Source organism: Eucalyptus grandis, chromosome 6 (assembly GCF_016545825.1).
Source record: "Eucalyptus grandis isolate ANBG69807.140 chromosome 6, ASM1654582v1, whole genome shotgun sequence".
NCBI classification, from domain to species: domain Eukaryota; kingdom Viridiplantae; phylum Streptophyta; class Magnoliopsida; order Myrtales; family Myrtaceae; genus Eucalyptus; species Eucalyptus grandis.
The window spans coordinates 12,540,351-12,562,955 of NC_052617.1; the positions used below are offsets into that span (position 1 = coordinate 12,540,351).

General features: G+C 37.6%; 1 non-coding gene across 1 annotated transcript; it reads right to left on the minus strand.

Annotated features, from left to right (window-relative positions):
* Window positions 1-710: 710 nt before the first annotated feature.
* Window positions 711-10,279, minus strand: LOC108960505. Its single transcript, XR_005552217.1, has 3 exons — window positions 9,770-10,279; window positions 9,373-9,687; window positions 711-1,157 (listed from the first exon to the last, which is right to left on the minus strand). It is a non-coding gene; the product is annotated as a putative ubiquitin-conjugating enzyme E2 38 (transcript).
* Window positions 10,280-22,605: the final 12,326 nt, after the last annotated feature.

The window sequence follows — 22,605 nt, forward strand, 5'->3', positions numbered from 1 at the left end:
ACCCCCGGCCTCTGAATTTTTCATCCATGATGAAACTAGTTACAAAGGCAATAAATTAGAATTACAAAGAAAGCAATTGAACATTTCAAATCCTACAATTGATTTTCGACAAAAACGGTAGCAGAACAATCAATATATCAGAACATCAACACGTTGCCGCTTAATACTTGACAAAGTATGAGAGGTAAGACCATAGTGGTGATGACTAAGAAGCAGAATCTCAACACGTTAATGCTTATTACTCCATATTGGTGAGGACTGAGAAGTAAAGTCTCGGAATCTGTATGATCTCATCCTCATTTTGCTTGACCAACCGTCAGAAGAGTTCATTCATACAGTGAAACATCTTGACCGACTTAATTAAACCATGAAATGAGGGGGTAAAATAATCAAATGGCATGCTAAACAATATGCCAGATTGATCAGAGTGATCCACTATCAAGAGACACCGAACGGTCACATTCAGATAGAATATATAATGCTGTTCACCACTAATACCCACGGTAAGATAGGAAACATGCTGGAAGAACGCTTGGCGACCTCGCTCCAGCGCAATAGATGACAAAGGCTGGAGAAAGCTATCAAACGGCAGAAGAATTTAGAAGCACGATAGGAAGGACTAACATAGCATATCAGCAATTGGCGGAACAGAGCACCTTCTAATATGTATGTATGTATGTATGTATGTATGTGTTATCATCAAAGGTGAATTCTGTAACTCATCCATGTCTACACCTATGTACATTATCCAAAATCATTCGCAAAAACATCCAACAGGTTACTGATCCCCAGTTAAGAAGAACCTTAATCTGTGTTGCTACCGAAAAAAGACAGTCTCAATCAAGAAGTTATTTGGATATTCACTCCCTTGTCATCGCTAGAGCCGGAGCTGGAGCTGGAGCCGGAGGCATAAATTTCTCCGAGTCCTTGATCCCAAGTCTCCTGAATTCTCTCACCAGAAGACTAATATACTTAGATACAGTATCCTTAAAGTGGAGGGAGCTGGTGCGGGAGCTGCTTCTATGATCTGCATCAACATCTTGTACGCCACCTTTAAGAAGGCATCCAACCTAAGCACCTTCTGCGTATGCTTTACAAGCCATCAGAATATCTGGAGCGCACTTGAAGAAATGGCCCTTAACAAGGTCCTCGAAATGCTGCAGCCAGAAATGAGAATCATAATGCAGCTAGATTTAAGAGGGACGCATGCATCTCATAATTAGCCAAAAGAATGTCTAGAATCCTAATACAAAATCCAAGGACTCAATTCATACAAATCGCTGAAGATATTGCATTTCAATGCCGAAAAAAAAACTTGAAAAAGCAAAAGGGAATAAATGCATAACATCACAATAACACAAGATGCAACTTAAACGCGCAAAAGATTTCACGGTTGTCCGACTCCAAAGTTTCTTCCAAGATTTTGTAGACGTCAGAGAGGAAATTATGGAAGGGATTCCCACGATTGTGTGCGACCAAATAGCTTGCCTACTTTGGAAGTCAGTGGGGCTCGAAACCGAATTACCCGGGCCATTATCGCAAACTAACACCAATAGCTGTAGAACTGCAAAAAGAACCGGCAAACATCCATGATATCACTCCACAGTCACTTCAACGACCTTTTATTAGTACATTGCAGCACTAGATTAAGAGATATTTCAGAAAAAGCAAGACCCGGCGCATCTCTATATTAAACTTCTTACGAGAAATAAGAAACAAGACTCCACAGCAAGATGCCCATTGCAGCCAAACCCGGAAAAACTAGTCATACAAACCTTCACATAGATGCAAAATTAAAGATGACAACTAACTTGAATAAGGCGTAAAGCACCTAACCATAATTGAAAGAAGAACGAATGTTACATTGCTTACGGCACTCCTGTTATTTTGTTACCAGAGGAAAATGTGGTGTCGAATTCATAAATCGCAAAGATACACCTCGAGGCTTTTCCAAAAACATTTAAGACTACTGTTCTTCTTTGATAAAAGAAAAACACTGCAAATACCCGTCGAGAAATCTAATCTCTAGGCCATGGATGTTGAGGATCACACCCAACAGTCCATAACCATAATATTATGCAACTATAGCCAGTTGTTGCTATCTGTACGTTTTCTCAATGAAGAGGGCACATGCGAGAATCTCTTACCATGTCATCTGGTTGGTAGCAAAAAAAATAAGGCTCCATTGCAAAATACTAAATAAAATCGCGGCCTTCAGTCTCTGATGGTGACAAAAAACAAAACAAACAATGTAACTACTATTGTCAAGCAGATATGCTTGAAATTTAATTTGTTCAATTTGATCCATGAACCAAAAGTTCAAGTACCAAATTTTATTTTTATTTTTTTTGAATAGACAGATACCAATGTGAAAAAGTTAAAAAAGTTCAAGAATAGAATTACATATTAGGCAATAGTTCAAAAACCATTCAAATTTGAAATTTTCATTTTTATGACTTTATAGTCGATAAATATTAAAGTCTCTAGTGCACATAAAACCAATTCCACAAGAAACATCTAATTCACGAACATATTCTATATGGTTTTTCTAGCTTATAAGCTGAAAGAAACAAGACCAAGGGCATGCATCGATGTCCCATCACATGAGAACTAATAAACATGGTTACACGCTACAGACCAAAAAGATAAAAAAAAAGTACACGGTTACATGATCACAGCCTAGATATTATTATGAGCTCGAAATTCTCATGCCGGCACATCATCGACCGTGGCTGGTACCTTCTGATAAGCTACCGAGTTCCGGAACCTCTTGGGCAAGAAACAAGCGCCGCAGAACTGCTGTTGCAAGAAGATGACCGCTGCAAAAACGAGTCCTCCTAAAGGAATGACCACATCCCAAGCAGTCGAATAGAAGTCTCTATCTGGAGTTCCGTAAATGTAGGACCCGTAGAATTGTGAAGAGTAAGTTCGAGTCCTGTAGAGATCGTAACCGTGCGGCAACAGCCGAACCAAGGTCATTCCGAGATAGAAAGAACCTGAGAGGGCCCTCTCAGATGAGTTCCTGAAGACATTGAGCAGAATCTGAGGCAAGAGAAAACCATCCAAGATGAGTCCTGCATAACATTTCAAACCTCCCAAAATGGAGAAGCTCTGGCCGTCCGTGTCATTAGAATGGCTTCTCCAGCTAAAGATGATAGCCGCCAGTGCGCCGATGCCATATAATAGCAAAGAGACGATCAGAGCCTTCTTTTCCTGGAACCACAAGCCAGCCCCAACCCCATCCTTCTTTCTTGCGGCCCAACTCAGCTGGAGAAGACGGAATTGCATCAAGAAAGCAATCATCGTGGCTACCCTCACCAACACCTCGTTCATTTCGAGCCATTGACCACTTCCAAGAGAAATGTGCTGCCTGTTCCTATCATTCAGGAACAAGGCTTCGAAATTGAGCACGAGAGGGATCGCACGGCCTAGAGTGAGAATCACCAGCATGGCGATAGAGACGAAGGGAAGCACCTCAGGGTGCCGTCTCACGTGAAGGATCTGGAGGCCAATGAAGATGCACAAGAATGTATTAGAAGCAAGGCTGAGAGCGAGCTCGATGTCCATACCCAAAATGGACCGCCTCACTTCCTCCTCATAAGGAGAATCAGAAGTCACGTTCAGCCTCTCAAAATGAAGCGGATCGGATGACTTCCTTGTGCTCTCGATGGTTCCCACGATGTGATCCTGCCTTCTCTTCGATAAGGGAGGAAACTGCAATCTAATTACGATTTCACAGTCCGGAGATGTGTTGGCTCGCTTCTTCCCGGTTGAGATGACACTTTTACATCCCACCATACACAGGTCACCAGTTTCAGCATCGTAAACCCCTTCTGCAGAAATCTCCACTTGATCATTTGAGCTCCAGGATTGATCATAAAGGGCATTTTTGCTCTTGCCCTTCACATGTTGCGGTCCTGTGAAGTCAATATGATATGAGATGTTGAACCGGGCATTGCTGCTTGAGGTTGAGGAAGTGTCGATAGCGAAATTCTCAGTCCTGGAAACCAACATGCTATAACCATATTGGTCATACATTTGGTTGTCAACAAAGAGAGGGTAAGAATGTCCACTGCCTATTTTACCTTCGGAATCCTTAACCAACATGCGGAACATCATATCTTGAGAGTACCAATTCGGATATCTTTCTCTCCCACTTTTCGGATCAGTCTTTCCTGGGCACAGCTTCCTTACTCTTTCGGTTTCAGTATACTTATACTTCGAGTGTGGAAACTCCCGAAAACTACTTCTAGTGCCTTGGAGCATGATGTCTGGGAAATAACTTGAATCCTTCTGGCTCTTCTCGCTCCATATATGACCCAAAATACCATCTCTTTCCCTGATTGACCACACTGCTGGGAACATCAACTCAATGCGGACCGAACAATCCTCAACACGAGCAGTTGAGAAAGATCCTGCCAAGTTGATTTGACAGGCTTTGATCTGCAGTCGGTTCTTAGTCTCATCCCACATTACCTCTCCAACCAACGTTGAGTTCGGATCGAACTTTCCATAGTACCAAAAGTCGCTGTCATTTGAAAAACGTAGCAACACTCGCATCTTCCGTTCATCTTCAGAACAACCGATTCCATTGAGGGACATGACAGGGGGCAAATATCCTGAAGGGCCCGAGACGGGTGTGCAGTTTTTGACAGGACTACAATCAGGTGCGTAATTAAGATAGAGTGCGCTATCTAGGTTTTGAAAAGCCGAACAAAAGCTTTGACTTTGGGGTGCTAAACCCAGCGGAAGATTGCTCTTCCCATTACTGAGTTTCCCAGAAACCAAACTGTACTTGTAATTTCTCTTAGGAAACATCAATATCGATATGGCATCGAAATAATTCTTGTCATCTGGAGTACTCAGACTCTTCAAAACGCCAGTAAATAAGCTAGTGATTTTAGCAGAAGTGTTTACATTATTGAGCGTAAGCACAACGTCAAGATTGAGAGAGTCACCTTGACTCGAGAGAGAGGAACCAACCATACAAAGCTTCTCCGAAGATTCTGACCAGAAACCTTCTAATCGAAAAGTGATGGGACTCTTAGCCCGGCGGTGCGGAACATAGGCTACCCTTACAGGAGTGGCTTCTAAGCATGCCTGACCATACCCATAGTCTCCTCCATAATAGTAGTCGTAACCCGAGGTTCCGAATCTCAAGTTTGCTTTGACCTTGAGCACCCCATCCCGATCGGTCTTGTGGACTTCACAAACATGGAACGAGAAGGAATTGGATTTTGAAGAAGAGGAAGGTCCTAGAATGTTTCCGCCACCAGTGTAGTAACCAGTTTGGTATTCGGAGAGTGGCATGGAGGCTCGAGTATGCACGTTAGGAGTGGCTTTAGGAACAGTTGAAGCACAGTGGTCAGAGTAAGAGATTTGTTTTGCAAATGCATGCCAAGATGAGTTCATGTCTAGGGACAGAGAGATGCAAAGTAGAGTGAAAACCCATGTTGGCCTGAGGGATCCGATTTTAGAAGCCATTTGGTGAGGAGGAGGAGGAGAGATTGTGAGAAAAATGAAGAGATCACTGACAATTTATAGTTGAGAGGAACTTGTTTATAGGACTTTAAGGACTATATTTTTTTGGCTTTATTTACACAAACTTCATCTTCAGATTGAGAAACGATAAACGCTTGGGGCCTACTAAATGAATCATGGGTTTGATTTCCAAGCTGACAGAGACTTCCACGTGTTTGACTGTGCATCTCCTCCAATACAAGACATGGCATACAAAAAGATAAGATTTTCACCACCACAGGGGACATTAACTCTTGCGCTTGTTTTTCCTTTGTCTACACAAAGAAGCCAAGGCTTCGAGTTGATGTTTTAGTTGGACAAGGAATTTCATTCACCGAAATGACTAGTGATCGTGAGAATGCATTACTCCGCTGAAATATAAGCAGGGATGAATGGTACCGCTTATGCCTCCCTTTGATCTTTGTCTATGTTTGATTTTACATCATTCTTTTGTTTCTCCATATCTCAATTTATCTCTCAACTTGAACAGTGAAGTCCCCTAGACCAAACCCATGAAGGGTCGAATGCGAGGAAGTCCGATGTACTTACTACAAGTTTAACTTTATTTGATAACCCGTATGTTCCGATAAAATGCAATTCATATGATGCTGATACCGCACTCAATCGATAACCGTGTAAATTTCTTCTTTAAATTCGCAATGGCATTTATTATGATAACCACGTTCAAAGGCCACGACAAACGATGAGGGTTCATTTATTGGTTCGTACTAGATAACCTCGTGACATCATGTTGACAATTGGGCACACTGATGAAAAGATTTCTTAATCTTTTCCCCCGTCGCTTAAGCAACGCATCACAGACGGTGTAGAGTCATTTCCCTCTTTGGACAAAGCACAGGATGTCGTTGTCCCCTTTGTCACGAGGTGGTGGGGACGGAAAAACGAAGTTAAATGTGTGGATGACAATGTGTAGGAAGACTTCAGGAGTCGGTCTTCGAGTCAACGTCAACGCAGAGGACGAGGATTTTTCCTCCTTCGAACCAAAAGAGACGGCAAGGACAAAGCGAGAAATTTCAAAGCAACTTTTCCAGAGTCGTTTTGGAGTGGAGCACTTCCAACGACGCCTAATTGATAGGGACCGAGGATAGGCATTAGGGACGGAAGAATCCCATTTTTATTCCCCTAATGCCAGACCATGCCTCCCAAAGAATGGTCTCGCAAACGCTACACGTCTCTAGGAGTCTACAGGGAACCCAGATAGATTAGTTGAGTCCTCAAAAAGACCCAGACTCCGATTTTTGTATCGATGAGGAAATTAGTTACAAACGCAACGAAGTGCAAATACAAAGAAAGCAAATGGACGTTCCAAATCCTATAATTAATTTCTGACGAAAACGGTAGCCGAACGGTCGATATATCAGAACGTCCACCGCATTAACGCTTACTATTTGACCAAGTATGAGAGGTAAGACCGCAGTGAGAAGGGCAGAATCACAGAATCACAGAATCCTTATTATCCCATCCTCATTTTACTCGACCGACCACTAGAAGAGTTTCATTCATCCAGCGAAACATCTTGAGCAAATTAATTAAACACGAAATGAGGGGGTAAAGTTAAATGGCATGCTAAACAAAAATGCCTCGAGTCCACTTATCAAGTGTAACATCTCAGATGGCATGCTAAACAACATGCCGGAGTGATCAAAGTGACCCACTATCAAGAAAAACCAAACTATCACATTCAGATATGATACATCATGCTGTCCAAAACTCGTTTACCGCTAATACCACAGTAACAGAGGAAACATGCTGGAAGAATGCTCTGCGAACTCGGTCCAGGGGAATAGATAACAAAGGCCGAAAAAGCTATCAACCGGCGGAATAATTTAGAAGCACAATTGGAAGGACTAACATAGCATATCAGCAATTGGCCGAACAGAGCACCTTCTATAATTAATATATACATATAAATATATATGTGTGTGCGTGTGTCATCATCAAAGGTGAATTCTATAACTCATCCATATCTACACCTATGTACATTATCCAAAATCATCCTTAAAAACATTCAGCGAGTTACTAATCCCTAATCAAGAACCTCAATCTGTGTTGCTACTGAAAGAAGATGGTCTCAATCAATAAGTTATTTGGATATTCACTCCATTGTTGTTACTGGAGCTGAAGCCGGAGGCATAAATTTCTCCAAGTCCTTGACCCCAGGTCTCTCGAATTCTCTCCCTAGAAGGCTAATATACAGATACAGCATCCTTAAAGCGGGGGGAGCTGGTGCAGGAGCTGCTCCAATGATCTGCATCAAAATCTTGTAAGCCACCTTTAAGAAGGCATCCAACCTGAGCACCTTCTGTGTTCGCTTTACAAGCCATCAGAATGCCTGGAGCGCACTTGAAGAAACGCCCCTAACAAGGTCCTCGAAATGCTGCAGCCAGAAATGAGAATCAAATTGCAGCTAGATTTAAGAGGGACGCATGCATCTCATAATTAGCCAAAAGAATGTCAAAAATCCTAATACAAAATCCAAAGACTCACTTCTTACAAATCGCTAAAGATATTGCATTTCAATGCCAAAAAATCCTGAAAAAGCAAAAGGGAATGAATGCAGAACATCGCAATAACATGAGACGCAACTTAAACATGAAAAAGATTTCAGGGTTGTCCAACTCCAAAGTTTCTTCCAAAATTTTGTAGACCTCAGAGAAGAAAATGTGGAAGGGATTCCCAGATTGTGTGCGACAAAGGGCTTGCCTACTTTGGAAGTTAGTGGAGCTAAAAACCGAATTAACCAAGGCTGTTTTCACAAACCAACACTAATAGCTGTAGAACTGCAAAAAGAACCAGCAAGCATCCATAATATCATTCCAGTCACCTTCAAGGACCTTTTATTAGTACAATACAACACCAGAGTAAGAGATATTTCAGAAAAAGCAAGACCTAGTGCATCTCTATTTTAAACATCTTATGAGAAAATAGAAACAAGATTCCACAGCAAGATGCCCATTGCAGCCAAGCCAGGATAAACTAGTCATACAACCCTTAACAGATATGCAAAATGAAAGATGACAACTAACTTGAATAAAGCGTGAAGCACCTAACCATGATTGAAAAAAAAAAAACGAATGTTGCATTGCTCATGGCACTCCAGTTAGTCTGTTACGAGAGGGAAATATAGTGTAGAATTCATAAATCGCAAAGGTACACCTCGAGGCTTCTCCAAAAACATCTAAGACTACTGTTCTCCTTTGATAAAAGAAAAACACTGCAAATACCCATTGAGAAATATCTAATCTCTAGGCCATAGATGATGAGGATCACACCTAACAGTCCATAACCCCGAGATTGTGCAACTATAACCGGTCATTTCCATCTATATGTTTTCTCAATGAAGAAGACACATGCAGGAATCTTACCATGTCATCTGTTTTATTAAGTTGGTGATGAAAAAAAAGAAAGCTCCACTGCAAAATACTAAGAAAAATCACCGCCTTCAGTCTCTGACGGTGACAAAAAATAAAACAGACAATGTAACTACTATTATCAAGCAGATATGCGCCCCCCGCCCTAAAACAACGTCAAAGGTCTAACATAATCCATATCATTCAATAAGCACACCAAAAAGAGTATGGTAACAAATAAACTCAAGGACTCACATGCAGACTTCCTCACCATATACGATTTGGGATTTCATGGACCTAGAAGTGAAGGAGGGTGAACAAACACCGCATTACAGAAATATTAATGTACAACGTCGGCAAACCCCAGCGTCATATTCGGCATTCACAATAATCTATGTAATTGTCTAAGGTAAACAGGTACCACATTTGGGCCATGCAGTTATAAACAAATCTGCAGAATATGCACATAAACAGGTGTTACCTTAGGAGGCTTCTTCATATTATATATCATTGTTCTCAGCGGAAGGATAAATGTATCTTCATTATATGTCATTGCTGTCGATTCTCCCTGCTCCATGTTCATTGACCTCCCATACCCAGGCTCATTAAAATAGGGCTTTGAGTTTAATATGAGCCCCTGTATGGATACCAGAACTTGCAGCACAGTTGAAATGCCAGGAATCCAATTCTCATTCTTGTATTGACCAGACCAAGTGCCAAGAAGGCTGAGGCACACCTTCCCACAGTTATACAGATTTGGATTGATGCAAAGCCTACCAGAATGATAGCGAACTTTCTGAAATTGAGATCCTTAGAATCAGTGTACAGTACACACTGAAAGATAAAATAAATATAGAACTCTTCTTTCAAACACATACTGGAGGTCCATTAGGATAATCAGAAGAAAAGACCATCGTGGTAAGGGGTGCCTTCAGCTCCGATCATTACAGCCCTCAAGAGATCCATCCGCCTTCTTTAACCTTCTTCTTACTGGACTTCCCCTTGGAAACAGATTTTCTATTCTTGGATGGTTCACTACCAGAAGCAGACGCTCCACTTCCCTATGGCAGTGGCTCTTCCTCATAATCTAACTACCAATTGCAAAACATCTCTGGCGGATCTACAAGGTTCAGTTGTACTGATTCCCCTGCCCCATGGAGCAAGCTACTAAAAGTGACATCTCCTCTAGACCCGCTTTTGCGTCAACCAGTACAGGGTCCAGTCTGATTAACAGACCAAGAATGCTCGGGTTGGGCCCAACGCCCCTGATGGCTTTGGAATTCATTAAAGTAGCGAAGGCCATTGCAAAAACAGATCTAATCTGTCAGTTACAAGATGCATCTGCAAAGATAAACTATCTCCCTTTCGAGTCTACAAAGCCAAAAGATTATCCCCAGAGTCAACAAGCATAAAATTGACAGGCCAAAAAACGAGCAAAAGTACGAAAAGCCAAGAAAAGCATGAATATGAAGCCCCGACAAATAAAATGACTGGAGAACAGCGACCATAGTCTACAATTAGTTAGAATCAATAAAACCATTTACCTATGAGTAACAATCTCATACACCCACATGCTAGATGGTACACAAACTACCGTGAGTGTTGTGAGCATCAGTGAGGATCCTTCTGTTTCGTCTGTTTTGTCCATACGCAAAAGTGGACAACAAACTCACTCAACAAAATATACATTTATTTGATAAGCATAAAGACTGAACAATATGGAGGCAGTAGAATCTGGAACATATAACAATTTGTAAAATATGCTCGAGGCTTCTTATAAAGATAAAGAGAATATGCAGAGATTACACTTAGAAGTGATTAATACTACTTAAACACTTTGATTTGATACTCACAAACTTACGGCCACAATATAATGACAATTTAAATTGGGAGGGTTAAAATTGTATTGCTTAAAACACCTATGGATACAGACTACAGTCAACCTTCTCATACAGGAAATGTCGTACACGTATTTAATTGGAAGGACTGGTGGTTCATACCAACAACCAACAGAACAACACAAACAACTGCTGGCATAACTACAAGTTTAATTCTGAATAAAAGTGAAATTGCAGTGATTAAAACACCTATGGATACAGACTACAGTCAACCTTCTCATACAGGAAATGCCGTACATGTATTTAGATGAAGAGAAGTTATGGGACACCTAAATCCAAGAAGCAATCACACAGAAATCAGATGTTTCAGGAACAAACCTGGAAATAATTGAAAGAGTTCTTTCCAATGTCATTTTCTGGAGCCTAAATCACACGTAATAAAATAAAGTCAATACCATGGCAAATCCATCAAAAAGAATTTTTTTGCTCAGCAAAGATCACTACTTATTATTTGCGAGACACCACTTATTATTTGTAGAACAGATTCTTTATACAACGAAGGCGCCAAACCTGGCCATGTGCATCACCCACTCAAAAGCGGCACTCAAGGCTCCCTTAACTCCTCGAGTTGACTTTGGAGACACGAAAAGGAGAGAAAAGGATCCGGTTCATTCGACCAAAGGCGAAAAAAAAAAGAAATAGAAAAGAAGTACTAGGCACAACAGAGCGACTCAATGCGAGGTGATCCCCATCCCGCACCACTAACCTCACTCCCCATCACCAACCCACGCTTGGTGCAAGGTGAACTGTCCTCTCCGCATCCCAACCCTATATTTGATTATGCGGGGTGCTCACCCCAACTAAATTTTCCATATTAAAAGAACAATCTTAAATCTAACACAAGATCCTAAACAATAAAAATCTAGATTAAATTTAAGTGCGATTATTTTATGTATTTAATCGTTATTTATTTAGTTAATCGTAATTATTTTAGTTAACGTCAATTAATTTTTTAATTAATTATACGTTGGCGAATTAATCAAGTTTATTTTAATTAATTGCAATTAGACTAATTATTCATAATTAGCATAACTAATCGTGATTAGCTTAATTCATGATGGATTAGCCATTAAGTAGAATTTTATACTCGTTTCTCTAGATGAAATTATGAATAATTCTGGTTGTTTGAGCGTGTGATGTTGTGCTATTGATTGCTCAATTATACATTTTTATTTACTATTTTCAAATGAGGTTTTATGGACAAAAAAATAATAAAATAAGAGCTGTCGAGTTTGGATGCCAAATTTTATGTGCTAAATAAAATAATGAGATTTTAAAATAGAAGCATGCAAAATTTGATGGGTTAATTTCAAATACGTAACCACGTACGAATATTTTATCGGAATTTTTAAGTCTATAAATTGCCAAACTTGATTATTTAGAAATGAACTCTTCTGTTCCTGCCCAATTAATGGCAATAAGAATCGGCTTGATTATTGATGTACTTATCATTTAATGTACCTGTCAGCCAACGGGAGTTTGGGGGCGATATTCGATTTTTTCAAATGCTCAGCTGGGATGCGGATGCTGAGTCGCAGTTGAGGCCGGAATGATGCTCTTTTCTTAAATACTGTCTAGACGGAAGTTCAGACTATTTTATCCTCGCAATGCTTGAGTGGACAATTGTGAAAAATCTAAAGTAATGAGACATTCTTTTATGGAATGCCGTCTAAGATAGGAGTTCAGATAAATGTTTTCTTATCCTTATATTGCTTGAGTGGACAACTGTGAAAAATCTAAAGCAGTTCAAATAGATGTTTTCTTATCCTTGTATTGCTTGAGTGGACAACTGTGAAAATTTAAAGCAATGAGACATTCTTTTATGGAATACAATCTAGACGGAAGTTCAAATAGATGCTTTCTAATCCTTCTAGTGCTTGAATGGACAACTGTGAAAAATCTAAAGTAATGAGACATTCTTTTATGGAATGTCGTTTAGACGGGAATTCAGACAAATGTTGTTTTATCCTTGCAATACTTGAGTGGACCACTGTGAAAATTCTAAACTAATGAGACATTACCGAAAAACTCCCCAGCCAAGGTTGTTAGTATTTGTTAATTTTAATTTAGCCTTAATTGCAATTAAAGATGGTTTAAATTAAACTTAAGTACAATTATTTCAAGTAATTACGATTATATTAATTGATCGTGGTTAGAGTAAATAATTGAGTATAGTTTAATTAATCTTGATTTCTTTAATTAATCGTAATTTATTTATTTAATCGTTATTTATTTAGTTAATCGTAATTATTTTAGTTAACGTCGATTAATTTTCATTAATTATACGTTGGCGAATTAATCGAGTTTATTTTAATTAATTTCAATTAGACTAATTATTCATAATTAGCATAACTAATCGTGATTAGCTTAATTCATGATGGATTAGCCGTTAAGTAGAATTTTATACTCGTTTCTCTAGATGAAATTATGCATAATTCCGGTTGTTTGCGCGTGTGATACTGTGCTATTAATTGCTCAATTATACATTTTTATTTACTATTTTCAAATGAGGTTTTATGGGCAAAAAAATAATAAAATAAGAGGAGTCGAGTTTGGATGCCGAATTTTATGTGCTAAATAAAATAATGAGATTTTAAAATAGAAGCATGCAAAGTTTGATCGGTTAATTTCAAATACGTAACCACGTACGAATATTTTATCGAAATTTTAAGTCTAAAAATTGCCAAAGTTGATTATTTAGAAACGAACTCTTTTGTTCCCGATCAATTAATGGCAATAAGAATCGGCTTGATTGTTGATGTGCTTAAATTGTCATTTAATCGTACGTATCAACCAACGAGAGTTTGGGGGTGATGTCCGATTTTTTCGAATGCTTAGCTGAAATTCGGATGTTGAGTCGCAGTTGAGGCCAGAAAGATGCTCCTTTCTTAAATACCGTCTGGACTGAAGTTCAGATAAGTGTTTTCTTATCCTTCTAGTGCTTAAGTAGATAACTGTGAAAAATTTAAAGCAATGAGACATTCTTTTATGGAATACAGTCTAGACGGAAGTTCAGAGAGATGCTTTCTAATCCTTCTAGTGCTTGAGTGGACAACTGTGAAAAATCTAAAGTAATGAGACATTCTTTTATGGAATGCCGTTTAGACGGGAGTTAAGACAAATGTTGTTTTATCCTTGCAATGCTTGAGTGGACAACTGTGAAAATTCTAAACTAATGAGACATTACCGAAAAACTCCAAAGCCAAGGTTGTTAGTATTTGTTAATTTTAGTTTAGCCTTAATTGCAATTAAAGATAGTTTAAATTAAACTTAAGTACAATTATTTCAAGTAATTACGATTATATTAATTGATCGTGGTTAGAGTAATTAATTGAGTATAGTTTAATTAATCTTGATTTCTTTAATTAATCGTAATTTATTTATTTAATCGTTATTTATTTAGTTAATCGTAATTATTTTAGTTAACGTCGATTAATTTTTCATTAATTATACGTTGGCGAATTAATCGAGTTTATTTTAATTAATTTCAATTAGACTAATTATTCATAATTAGCGTAACTAATCGTGATTAGCTTAATTCATGATGGATTAGCCGTTAAGTAGAATTTTATACTCGTTTCTCTAGATGAAATTATGCATAATTCCGATTGTTTGCGTGTGTGATACTGTGCTATTAATTGCTCAATTATACATTTACTATTTTCAAATGAGGTTTTATGGGCAAAAAATAATAAAATAAGAGGAGTCGAGTTTGGATGCCGAATTTTATGTGCTAAATAAAATAATGAGATTTTAAAATAGAAGCATGCAAAGTTTGATCGGTTAATTTCAAATACGTAACCACGTACGAATATTTTATCGAAATTTTTAAGTCTAAAAATTGCCAAAGTTGATTATTTAGAAACGAACTCTTTTGTTCCCGATTAATTAATGGCAATAAGAATTGGCTTGATTGTTGATGTGCTTAAATTGTCATTTAATCGTACCTATCAACCAACGAGAGTTTGGGGGCGATGTCCGATTTTTTCGAATGCCTAGCTGAGATTCGGATGCTGAGTCGTAGTTGAGGCCAGAAAGATGCTCATTTCTTAAATACCGTCTGGACTGAGGTTCAGATAAGTGTTTTCTTATCCTTCTAGTGCTTAAGTAGATAACTGTGAAAAATTTAAAGTAATGAGACATTCTTTTATGGAATACAGTCTAGACGGAAGTTCAGATAGGTGCTTTCTAATCCTTCTAGTGCTTGAGTGGACAACTGTGAAAAATCTAAAGTAATGAGACATTCTTTATGGAATGCCGTTTAGACGGGAGTTAAGACAAATGTTGTTTTATCCTTGCAATGCTTGAGTGGACAACTGTGAAAATTCTAAACTAACGAGACATTACCGAAAAACTCCAAAGCCAAGGTTGTTAGTATTTGTTAATTTTAGTTTAGCCTTAATTGCAATTAAAGATGGTTTAAATTAAACTTAAGTACAATTATTTCAAGTAATTACGATTATATTAATTGATCGTGGTTAGAGTAATTAATTGATTATAGTTTAATTAATCTTGATTTCTTTAATTAATCGTAATTTATTTATTTAATCGTTATTTATTTAGTTAATCGTAATTATTTTAGTTAACGTCGATTAATTTTTCATTAATTATACGTTGGCGAATTAATCGAGTTTATTTTAATTAATTTCAATTAGACTAATTATTCATAATTAGTAACTAATCGGGATTAGCTTAATTCATGATGGATTAGCCGTTAAGTAGAATTTTATACTCGTTTCTCTAGATGAAATTATGCATAATTCCGATTGTTTGCGCGTGTGATACTGTGCTATTAATTGCTCAATTATACATTTACTATTTTCAAATGAGGTTTTATGGGCAAAAAAATAATAAAATAAGAGGAGTCGAGTTTGGATGCCGAATTTTATGTGCTAAATAAAATAATGAGATTTTAAAATAGAAGCATGCAAAGTTTGATCGGTTAATTTCAAATACGTAACCACGTACGAATATTTTATCGAAATTTTTAAGTATAAAAATTGCCAAAGTTGATTATTTAGAAACGAACTCTTTTGTTCCCGATCAATTAATGGCAATAAGAATCGGCTTGATTGTTGATGTGCTTAAATTGTCATTTAATCGTACGTATCAACCAACGAGAGTTTGGGGGCGATGTCCAATTTTTTTGAATGCCTAGCTGAGATTCGGATGCTGAGTCGTAGTTGAGGCTAGAAAGATGCTCATTTCTTAAATACCGTCTGGACTGAAGTTCGGACTGTTTTATACTCGCAATGCTTGAGTGGACAACTGTGAAAAATTTAAAGCAATTAGAAATTCTTTTACGGAATGCCGTCTAGACGGAAGTTCAGATAAGTGTTTTCTTATCCTTCTAGTGCTTAAGTAGATAACTATGAAAAATCTAAAATAATGAGACATTTTTTTATGGAACGTCGTTTAGACGGGAGAAAGAAAGATGTTTTCTTATGCTTATAGTGCTTGAGTGGATAACTGTGAAAAATCTAAAGTAATGAGATATTCTTTTATGGAATGCCGTCTAAACGGGAGAAAGAAATGTTTTCTTATGCTTGTAGTGCTTGAGTGGACAACTGTGAAAAATCTAAGGTAATGAGACATTTTTTATGGATTGCCGTTTAGACGAGAGTTCAGACAAATGTTGTTTTTATCCTTGCAATGCTTGAGTGGACAACTGTGAAAATTCTAAAGTAATGAGACATTACCGAAAAACTCCAAAGCCAAGGTTGTTAGTATTTGTTAATTTTAGTTTAGCCTTAATTGCAATTAAAAATGGTTTAAATTAAATTTAAGTACGATTATTTCAAGTAATTACGGTTATATTAATTAATCGAGGTTAGAGTAATTAATTGAGTATAGTTTAATTATCATGATATTTTTTAATTAATCGTTATTTATTTAGTTAATCGTAATTATTTTAGTTAATGTCAATTAATTTTAATTAATTATATGTTGGTGAATTAATCGAGTTTCTTTTAATTAATTGCAATTAGACTAATTATTCGCAATTAGCATAATTAATCGTGATTAGCATAATTAATCGTGGTTAGCATAATTAATCGTGATTAGCTTAATTAATGATGGATTAGCCATTAAGTAGAATTTTATACTCGTTTCTCTAGATGAAATTGTGTATAATTACGGCTGGTTGCGCGTGTAATGTTGTGCTATTGATTGCTCAATTATATATTTTTGTTTACTATTTTCAAATTAGATTTTATGAGCAAAAAAAGTAATAAAATATTAGGTGTCAGGATTGGATGCCGAATTTTACGTGCTAAATAAAACTATAAGGTTTTAAAATAGAAGCTTGGAAAATTTGATGAGTTGATTTCAAATACGTAACCACGTGCAAATATATTATCGGAATTTTTATGTCTAAAAATTGCCAAAATTGATTATTTAGAAACGAATTCTTTTGTTCTTAACCAATTAATGGCAATAAGAATCGCTTGATTGTTGATGTGCTTAAGTTATCATTTAATTGTACCTATCAACCCAATGGGAGTTAAGGGGTGATGCTCGATTTTATTTCGAATGCCTAAGATTCGGATGTTGAGTCGCGGTTCAAATCGAAACGATGTTTTTATGGAATGCCATATAAACGAGAGTTCAAATAAATGTTGTTTTATTCTCGTAATACTTGAGTGGATAATTGTGAAAAATCTAAACCAATGAGACATTGCCAAAGAACTCTCTAGTCAAGGCGGTTAGTATTTGTTGATTTTAGTTTAGCCTTAATTGTGATTAATGATGGTTTAGATTAAATTTAAGTGTGATTATTTCAAGTAATTATGATTATATTAATTAATCATTGTTATATTAATTAATTGAGTATAGTTTAATTAATCTTGATTTATTTAATTAATCGTAATTTATTTAATCGTTTTTTTTTTTTTGTAAATGGTAAGAATATTTATTTAGTCGTTATTTATTTAGTTAATCGTAAACATTTTAGTTACGTCTATTAGTTTTTCATTAATTATACGTTTGCAAATTAATCGAGTTTAGTTTAATTAATTGCAATTAGACTAATTATTCATAATTAGTGTAACTAATCGTGATTAGCTTAATTAATGATAGATTAGTTGTTAAGTAGAATTTTATACTTGTTTCTCTAGATGAAATTGTGCGTAATTCGATTGTTTTGCACTTGTAATGTTGTGTTATTGATTGCTCAATTATATTTTTATTTACTATTTTCAAATGTGGTTTTATGAGCAAAAAAATAATAAAATATTAGGTGTCGGGTTTGGTCGCCGAATTTTACATGCTAAATAAAATAATGAGGTTGATTTGCAAATTTGATCGGTTAATTTGAATACGTAACCACGTACAAATATTTTATCATAATTTTTTAGTCTAAAAATTACCAAAGTTGATTATTTAGAAACTAACTCTTTTGTTCTTGACCAATTAATGGCAATAAGAATTGGCTTGATTGTTGATATACTTAAGTTGTCATTTAATCATACCCGTCAGTCAACGAGAGTTTGGGGGCGATGCCCAATTTTTTTCGAATACCTGGTTGGGATTCAGATGGTGAGTCGCGATTGAGGCCGGATGAAAAATGCTAAACGGGAGTTTAAATAAAAATTTTATCCTCGCAATGCTTGGGTGGACAAGTTGAGAAATAAAGTGAGACATTTTTTTATCCTCTAGATGAAAGTTCAGACAAATGTTGTTTTATCCTCGCAATGCTTGGGTGGACAACTGTGAAAAATCTAAAGCAATGAGACATTTTTTATGAAATGCCGTCTAGACGAAAGTTCAGACAAATGTTGTTTTATCCTCGCAATGCTTGGGTGAATGCCGTCTGCGAAAGTTCAGACAAATGTTGGACAATACTTTAGTGGATAACTATGAAAATCTAAAGTAATGAGACATTCTTTTATGGAATGCCGTTACACTAGACGGAGTTCGGACAAATGTTATTTTATCCTCGCAATGCTTGAATGGACAATTGTAAAAAATCTAAAGCAATGAGGACATTGCCAAAGAACTCCCCAGTCAAGGCGGTTAGTATTTGTTAATTTTAATTTAGCCTTAATTGCTGCGATTATTTCTACGATTATATTAATTAATTGTTGTTAGATTAATTAATTGAGTAGATGATTTATTTAATTAATCATAAATTTTAGTTAACGCATAGAATTAATCAAGTTTAGTTTAATTAATTATAATTAGACTAATTAATGATTAGCGCTAATGGTGATTAGCTTAATTAATGATAGATTAGCTGTTAAGTAGAATTTTATACTCGTTTCTCTAGATGAAATTGTGCATAGCTTGTGATGCTATGCTATTGATTGCTCAATTATAGATTTTTATTTATTATTTTTAAATGAGGTTTTATGAGCAAAAAAATAATAAAATATGAGGTGTTGGGTTTGGATGCTGAATTTTACGTGCTAAATAAAACAATGAGGTTTTAAAATAGAAGTATGCAAAGTTTGATAGGTTGATTTCAAATACGTGACCACGTACAAACATTTTATCGGGATTTTTAAGTATCAATTTCTATTCTATAGACAAGTTTATGAACAAAAAAATGCGTTTGAGAATGATTCAAAATTTATATTTCTGAAATAAAATTTCATTTGATAATAGAATAAAATTCCTATTTCTAGGAGCGGTAACGATCGGCGTTCGGTGGCTGTAGTCCGACGTCCCACGATTTGTGTTCGCCGTCCGATGTCCAGTAACCGGCGGCGGGAGGCCGAAGTCCGGAGTCTGGCATTCGGCGCTATAGTTCGGTGACTAGCGGCGAGTGACCAAAGTCCATAGTCCGATGCCGGAGTCCGGCGACCGGCAACCGGCATCCAACATCTGGAGCTCGATGTCCGATGTCCAACATTCGGAGTTCGGCAACCAAAGGCCAACGGTAGGTGGCGGGCGGCCGACATCCGGCAACCGGTGTTAAGCAGCGGACGGTCGGCGGCGAACATCCGATGGTTGGTGGTGAACCTCCAACATCCAACGATTGGCGATGAGTGGCCAACGAACGATGAATGTTTGGCATTTGGCAACGGGCGGCCGACGTTTGGTGGCCAGCAGCCAACGTTCGATGGCCGACGATCGGTGGCTGGTGGTTGGGGCCAATGGCGAGCAACCGACAATCGGCAGCGAGTGTCCAACATCCCACGGCGGCAAGTGAGCAACAGGCGTAACAAGAGTGAACGATGAGAAAAGTTTTTATTTTTCATTTTTATTCGAGAAATAAAAATGTTAAAAATTTTAATTTCTGATTTTTACTCCAAATCTATTTCTAAAATAATCTGTTCTAGAAATTGAAAAATGAAATTGCGCACAAACGAATTTCTATTCCAAATCTTTTCGAGGAGCAGAAAAACAGAGAAATTGAGAAATTGAAATGTTGTTATGCACGCCCTATGTTTTCCAAAAATTAAAATGTACTTGCAATTTCTCTCAGGAAACATCAATATCAACATGGCATCGAAATAATTCTTGTCATCTGGAGGACTCGAACTCTCCAAAATATCAGAAAATAAGCTAGTGACATTAGCAGAATTGCTTACATTATTGAGCTTAAGCACAACATCCAGATTGAGAGACTCACCTTGGCTCGAGAGAGGGGAACCAACCATGCAGAGCTTCCCCGAAGATTCCAACCAAAAAGTGATGGGACTCTTAGCCTCCTGCGAAACATTGGCCGCCCTTACAGGAGTGGCTTCTAAGCATGTCTGACCATACCTATAGTCTCCTCCATAATAGTAGTCATAACCTGAGATTCCGAATCTCACACTTGCTTTGACCTTGAGCACCCCATCTCGAGCGGTCTGTCGATGTCACAAACTTGAAACGAGAAGGAATCGGATTTCGAAGAAAAGGGAGGTCCTAGAATGTTTTTGCCGCCGATGTAGTAACCAGCTTGGTATCCGGAGAGTGGCAAGTAGGCTGAGAAATACACATTAGGAGTGGCTTCAGGGACAGTTGAAGCAGAGTGGTTGGAGTAAGAGATTTCTTTTGCAGATGCATGCCACGATAGGTTCGTGTTCAAGCAGAGGGAGATGCACGGTAGAGTGAAAACCCTTGCTGGCTGGAGGGATCCGATTTTAGTAGCCATTTGGTGAGGAGGGGGAGAAATTGTGAGAGAGACGAAGAGATCACTGACAATTTAAAGTTGAGAGGAACTTGGTGACGACTTTCAAGGACCATATTTTTTTGGCTTTGTTTACATAAACTTCATTTTCTGATTAAGAAGAGATATAAGCTAGAGGCCTACTGGATGAATCATGAGGGTTTGATTTCCAAGCTGATAGAGACTTCTATAAGTTTGACCGTGCATCTGCTATAGTACAAGACATGGCATACAAAAGATGAGATTTCCACCGCTGCAAGGGACATTAACTCTTGCGCTTGTTTTTTCTTCTTTTGCACGAAGAAGTCAAGGCTTCGAGTTGACGTTTTGGTTGGATAATGATTTCATTCGCCGAAATGACTAAGATCAAGAGAATGCATTATTACTCCGCTGAAATATTAACAGTGATGAATACCACTGCTCATGCCTCCCTTTGATCTTTGTCTACCTTTGATCTTGCATTATTCTTTTGTTTCTCCATGTATCAATTGATCTTTCGACATATCTCATTTTATCGATTTATCTTTCGACATTTCTCATTTTATCTTTCGACTTAGACAGTGAAGTTCCCCTAGACCAAATGCATGAAGTGTCGGATGCGACCCAGTGCTATGTACTTACCACAAGTTTACCTTCGTTTGATAACCCGTGTATTCGAGCAAAATGCAATTCATACAATACTTATACCACATTCAATCGATAATTGTATAAATATTTACTTTAAATCCGCAACAGAATTTATTATCATAAACCGCATTCCATAACCATGGTCAACAGGGGCAGTTCATTTATTGATCCGTACAAGATAACCTCGTCGCACCATGTTGGCAATGGGGTTCACTGATGAAGAGATTTCCTATTCTTTTCCCCCCACTTAGGCAAGTGAATAGGACGTCGTTGTCCCCTTTGTCACGAGGTGGTGGGGACGGAGCAACGAAGTTAAAATATGTGGATGACGATGTGCAGGAAGACTTCAGAAGTCGGGCAGAGGACGAGGATTTTTCCTCCTTCGAACCAAACGAGACGAAAAAGGAGAGGGAGAATTTCAAAGCAACTTTTCTAAAAGGTCCTTTTGGAGCGGAGCACTTCCATCTACTCTTATTCGACGGAGACCGAGGGTAGTCAATAGGGACGGAAGAATCCCATCTTCGTTTCCCCTGAAGCCAGACCATGCCTCCGAAAGAACGGTCTCGCAAACGCTACACGTCTCTAGGAGGCCCAGAGGGAACACAGTTAGATTAGTTGAGTACTCCAAAAGACCCAGGCTCCGAATTTTGTATCGATGACGAAATCAGTTACAAAGGCAAGGAACTGCAAATACAAAGAAAGCAAATGGACGTTCTAAATCCTATAATTGATTTTCGACAAAAACGGTAGCAGAACAATCTATATATGAGAACATCAACACATATCAGAGGTGAGACCATACTAGTGAGGACTGAGAAGTAGAATCTCGGAATCCTTATGAACCTATCCTCATTTAACTCAACCGACCACCAGAAGAGTTCTCATTCATCCAGCGAAACATCTCGACCAATATAATCAAACCATGAAATGAAGGGGTGAAATTAATCAACAGGCATACTAAACAAATGCCTCGATTCATTTTATCAAGTGGAACATCTCTGGAACATCTCACATGGCATGCTAAACAAAACGCCAGAGTGATCAGAGTGACCCACTCTCAAGAGACACCAAATTGTCACATTCAAATAGGATA